Source organism: Daldinia vernicosa (genome assembly GCF_022497035.1).
Source record: "Daldinia vernicosa strain CBS 139.73 unplaced genomic scaffold F5Y00scaffold_46, whole genome shotgun sequence".
Classification (NCBI taxonomy): domain Eukaryota; kingdom Fungi; phylum Ascomycota; class Sordariomycetes; order Xylariales; family Hypoxylaceae; genus Daldinia; species Daldinia vernicosa.
In genome coordinates this window covers 257,238-263,237 of record NW_025953962.1, presented here as the reverse complement: position 1 = coordinate 263,237, position 6,000 = coordinate 257,238, and positions in this window count along the sequence as shown.

Here is a 6,000-nt window from a genome sequence, read left to right as displayed (position 1 = left end):
AAATACATGCGTTGTATTTTTTAAAAATATTTTTTTTGTTTTTTTTATTAAAAATTTGTCATAAAGTAACAAACTTCGCCCCCTACCCTTTTTTTAATAATTTTTATTTTTTTTTTTTTTTTTTTTTTTTTTTTTTTTTTTTTTTTTTTTTACAAGTTACAAGGTATGAAGATTGGATAACTAACTGCGCCTAGCCGCACGGGGTCACCAAGTCAGCTTCAGCTAATGACTTGAATAACGGACGGAAACGGCGATAGCGAATGAGAAGAAGCGCACCCGTAGGAATAACGATGGGGGTACCACGTAATGCTTACGGGCCTCCTCTAGCGTTGTTAGGTTTTGAGACCGGACCACCCTGGCGCGATGGATCGTCTATTATGTAGGTATGTACGAAGTAAGATGGTATGTAGTGTAGTATGTGTAGTATGTAGCCCCTCATAACCGTACCTAGAATGGCGGTCCTTCGTAACTGATCTGGTGGTGGCATAGACGAGGCGGAGAGCGGAGGGTTTAGCACTGGACGAACTGGACTGGCTGGACTAGTTCAACCCATGTGAAGAAGGAAGAAGTACGAAGTGTAAAGCTTTACATGCCCAGCGTTAGGAGAGATAACGATGCCACCATTAGAAACACCGGAATGATGGATTCGACATTTGATCGCCATCGTATCGGACAGATTAATAGAAACTCGTCCCAGCACCTGACTACCTACATACATACCTAGATGTACCTACTAAAGGATAGTCAGTTCGTAAAGACTGCAAAACGTGTACATACACAGTATCATTAAACCATGTATCATGCCACGAGCCTTCGCAATACGATCATTCGACGAGATCTTGAGTTATCAATCTGCAGCCTACCTTACCCTAGCTAACTTTAGATTGGCTTCATCATATTTGTATAAAGGTTGCCTACATGTATTATAGGTTGTTGTAGGTTTATATAGGTACATATGTTGAAATGCTGCGTGTTGCCCAATACGCATGTAAGAGGTAATGTATGTGGTAAGTGATGCATTTCTTTTCGTCACGATGAATCTTAACACCTTAACACTAGATTGATTATTATAATATCGCCATAACGTATATAGTAGGTAGATAATGCAGTTTATTACGGTCTAGTTAGGTACCTATATAAAGTAATATATGTAATTGTAAATACTCGATAACGGCAATACCCCTTATTAACAAGTAAGGTTACGTATCATTATTCGTATCATTATTTTTTTTTCCTGCCAAGGGGCCAGCCTCCTTTGCCCGATACCTACATAAATTCCATTCCATTTACATCTTTATTGGATCATCGTCAAGTAAATACCCACACTACATACAATACATACGCCCAAGCAGCCATCTTGAGCAAACCCGTTTAGAAACATTAGGTACATAGTAGTTAATGACTCGAGCCTGCATGAGATGTCTCGTTGTCAGGATTTCATCAGGGGAGCATTGCAGTTAATTGCTCCCTAGTCCGAACAGGATAAATGTATACTTGCATCCCCGGCCGCCCTCCCGCCCTAACTTATCTTCGCGGGTGGTCCGCCTTAATACCTAGTGCCATCGCAAGTTGCGTGCATCATGATCGATGAATATCATCAGCTCGTCGCAGCATGGGAAAGAACACGGCAAGGGACGACGCTAAGGTGTTGTGCGTGCGTATACGCATGTAGCTAGACGACTACGTGGGAGACCAATCATCCATCATCATCACCGAAACGCTTTCTACATATGACACAGTCCAGCCTACTGATAATATTGCTGCTGCTGCCGCCTTAAGGTATTCCAATGCCCGTTCCAGACATCCGGACAACCCCCGACTTCCAGTATCCGTCTACATACAAATATCGACAAGCATGCCGGAGTGAAGGCTCATTACGTAGACCGCTAACAAATGCCCATCATGCTAGCACTTTAACCATTTAAGTGTAGTATCAGTCTCGGAACAAGTCGTCAGATCGACGTGCCATCAACTCCTTCTCCTCATCATCCTCGCCAACATCACCACCACCGTCTTTTTGTAAGCTGAATTATATACTGCCATGTCTAGGTAGGTATATACCAGACATATTATTCCTACCAAAGGCCGCCTAGTCGGTCGGCGCTTCTTTGCGAAGAGAATGTTATTTTTGTCGAATCCAAACTTCGTTCGTGTTCTAACACCCCAACTCCCCCGTCTCCGCCATCTTGATTCGACAAGGGGATTTTCTCCGGGGGGACATCCACAACTCTCACGTGTATTTACATGGACCCCGATCCCAGCATGATAGTTAGATAGCATGCATATCGACTTCCTGCGGTGAGGTTGATACATACATAGTATGACTCTAGCTTTAGTCGATGGTCATCAGTGTTTTGGTATGCACAGCCGGAGTCTCATTCCTCTCTTTCTATCCGTGATGAGGGTTCACGGATAGATGTCACTGCGACCTAGCCTCCCGACAATTACTTCTCTAGAATTCGTCTCTCACGTGTGCACGAAGCGAGTACGACATCTCATTGTAGACAAGTGTATAACCACCGGGGCAACCCTTGTTTCCGCTGGTTTCGTCCCGCGCTACATTTCCTTTACACAGGGAGTGTGTGCCTATCATCTCCATACATAGAAAAATGGCCGTGGGCGCAAGGATGGAATATCCCGCGCCGAGAGTCTTAGGTACCTACCTAACTTACTCAGTCTTCCTCACACTAGGTATTATGTCTGTCCGTCCGTACGCTGCCAGGTAACCCGGATAATAATGGTAGTGGTCCCCTCATTACAGAGGTATCCATTTGCTAGCTACGGATCCGTACTACGTCTCCCAATAGCCTTCTTCCTCTTCTGACCGCATTTCCTTCATTGGACCAGCCTATGCAAGTCCTGACCACTCTGCCACTACGGCGAGCTGCCGGTTTTAGCGGTCGGTCTCCATCGGCGGCCCTCGCCGGTACCTTGACGCCGACACGGGCTCCAAGACCTACATCCAGGAATCCATATCGGTACAAAACAGGCAAGATCAGTTCTTCTAACTAAGTGGATCGTACAGGAACAATTTAAGGGGCGCGTTTATTCCCTTGATACGCCACCGCATCCGAGCCAACATCATCAAGTAACGCTATCATGGCACAAGCGTCGCTAAGACTTCAATACCCGAAGGTCTGGCCCCGTCTAAGCCGGCAGCTCCTCAAAAACATAAGTCAGGTTTGTCCCCAACCATAATCGCAAGCGAGGCGGGTACATGCTTGTTAGTGCCATAGCACCGTTCGTCTGTAATAGATTACAATATTTCCTGGACGGTGTGGCTTGATATACCTTCTATCTACGTGTATGCCCGCGTCACCGCCACCTTTAACACCCGAGGGCACGCAGGTCCCATATTACCTAGTATCATTAGTACTGTGCCGGTAATGCCAGGCTGCCAGGGCAATCTGATTGGGTGAAACTATTGTCTGTCAGCCTAGAGAATGCAATATGTTCTCTAATATCTAATCTGAGGAGCAAGGGCATATGATTTAAGACTTGTCCTCGGATATTTAGCCGTGCTTATCACGCCGACAGGGCCAAGTATATTCATTACCAGTCATATGTGAAGTAATACAAGCTCGATATTAAACAAGGCTTATTGACGAGAATACCTAAGGATAGGACAATTCTGGCTCCATCAACTTCAGCTACAGTAGAAATACCGGAATACAACAAGCATCAACGCCCCTAACCTCCTAAACCTCACATAACAGGTCACAGCGTTAGTTTGCGTCTCGTTAGTCCAGTCCTAGCTGCACTAATAACCATAGTCAGTAACCAATTCCCGGAGACCCGACCCTCAAAGGATTCGCTCATTTATCAGAAGAGTGCCCATCACGTCTTTGGTCAAATGAAACGCAACCAATTTTTGTGGTCGCAGTGGCATTCCCGTCTAAGGAATTGCTATGTACATATAAGCGCAAGGAGGTATTTTGGGGTGCACCACATGCCACTCCAGCGATTTTAACAATGTACCTAACATTGCAACCAGGAACCCTGTTGCCAAATAGCATCAGTCTAAACCGCCGGGATCCCATTGGTTAGAAGACGGTTCTCATTCGACTCGTGGAGATGTTCGTAGATCTGGACTGCATCTATGTGCATACACACACATGTATATCTTACATACCATGAAGTGTGTAGTGTGTAGTGTGTAATATGTATGTCGGCGCTCGGCGGTCACTATGAGGTTATTATCATCATCCTCCCACCGCCGTCCAGCCGGCGTCTACATACGTATGGCCAACTTCGGCACGAGACACGAGACCACGTAAATTTTATCTCGCTAGACCAACTTGGTATTGTCTAATACCTAGAGACGGACCAACATGCCTGTAGCGGACCTCCTCGCCCGTTCCGGACTGTATACTATGTAATGAAGTATTTGAAACCCCATTCGAGTCAGCCGCCACACCCAGAAGAGCCGGCTAGTGCAGATCTTAACCGCTGAACGAGAAACTCAACCCGCCATATTACATATTACAACAAGTTTTGCTTGGTGCTAAGTAGAGGCCAGATTGGTCTTACCAAGCGCTCCGTGCCAAATTCCCATAAGCCACGGGCATATCATGATAATCTCGGCAACATAGCACTGTTTCTTGACTCGACCTGACCCATACCGGAAGACGATTATGGTTGGCTGCTCCGCAGCACCGGGTGATACACGACTCCTGTGATCACAATCATTCTACCATGCTAACTTTTTCTGCCGTGGCCACTAACGCGCATTGTATCAACCACCGAGCCGATTTAGATAATAGTGGTGTTATTAGTAGGTAGGCCAGGTAGGCCTGGTCTTGTGGCTTGTGGATCGTAGGCCAAAACTGAACAAGCTCTGCACATGAGTTGTATGCTATGCGCGACAACAAAGCCCATAGGCTTACATGATACCTAGGTATGTATTATCATCATTTTTATAGAGCCTATCTTCTTAATACCGTAAGCTGTCAAGGGTGTATATCTAATATCTAATATCTAATAAGCCATCGTGCCTTTGGCTTGCCAGGTTCGTAATTAGTAGACCCCTACCTGCTATCAAACCCGTTTAGCAGCCAGTATTTCAAGGAATAATAGGTACTAGTTATGTCTCTTATAATCATTATCTCGTGCAGGGAGGATCTCTCTCCACGGGTGCAGAATTTTTTAGCAGAATACTCCATTCTCTACGCGTAAAGTTTCGTATCCAAGGCTCTGCGTCAAATAATTTATATTAGTGTGCAATCGAACGACGGCCTTGGATGTCTTCCCTGCACAACCTCGTTTCCGAATCGCACATCATTCGTTGGCTCATTTCCAACAGGCAAGACGGGCACACACACACATACATACACACACATACATACACATACATACATACACACTTGGGCTCACCCCTTTCGATCTTCATACTTTAGCTCCGACGGCGACGTATCTTGGGAGTCATAGGTCTCTTCAGCCTAGCCTGGATCCCCGGTCCCAGACATATTGACCGACCTAGGGATATGGAGACTTAAGTTGACCTGCCGCATTCGATATGCACAATACGCACGAGAAGAACATCATCTAGAACTTAAGACACATACCACATAACTACACAGCACAGGCTGGGTACTTTGAAGCCCCGCCCGGCGGCTTTGCTTAAACCCTGAGAGGAAAACCGAAGCCACTAAATCATCGCCTTACATACGTATGATGTTAGGTATGTATTTTTGCTATTAACACGGCGCAGAACCGCCTCCTTTTGCAATCAGGCTTTCATCCCGTGGTCCAATAGTCCAAGTCCAATACGCGATAGTTGGCGTCGCCATTTTATCTCTTTGACCCCTTTTCTCAGACACGCCTCAGAAGCGGTAACGAAACAATAGCCTTTTCCTTCCTACCTAGTACCGTACATAGGAGGAATCTATGCCTGTCCGTTTGTACATACATACCTAGGTGCTACACTACCTCAGTAGTGGCGCTTCCGAGCGGGCTCACATCGTCACTGATCATCTTTCCCATTTGGTGTACCCGAACCGC